Genomic DNA, 444 nt, shown 5'->3' with positions numbered 1-444 from the left:
ATGACTCCAATTTTCCGCATGACTTTGAGACAGGATATGACAGGGACAGCAAGGACCAAAAACCCCCACTGTTACTAGCTCTCTGCTTCAGTGACTAGGTATGCCCATTGCTGTGTTTGTATAGACATAAGCTAAACGATTTTAGGGCACCTGCTTGCTGTTGGTTTAAAGGGTGGCTTTGGAGGGGGTGAGGTATGATTGCTGACCACTTGCCTGCTTGCTCTGAGCTCCTTTCTCCATCCCCTCCCTCTCTGCTCAGTATTGCAGGGAACTGGCTTCTGATAGTTCAGCTAAAGGGAGGCACTGAAGGAAGATTTGTGGCAAGGAGTAGGAGAGAAGCCAGAGCATTTCTCTCTTTGTGCATCTCTCTCTCTCTCTCTCTCTCTCTCTCTCTCTCTCTCTCTCTCTCTCTCTCCCCCATGGCAGCTGTGTCTCCACCTCCAT

This window comes from Myotis davidii, unplaced genomic scaffold (genome assembly GCF_000327345.1).
Source record: "Myotis davidii unplaced genomic scaffold, ASM32734v1 scaffold235, whole genome shotgun sequence".
Taxonomy (NCBI): Eukaryota; Metazoa; Chordata; class Mammalia; order Chiroptera; family Vespertilionidae; genus Myotis; species Myotis davidii.
Note: the sequence above shows the minus strand (reverse complement) of the source record.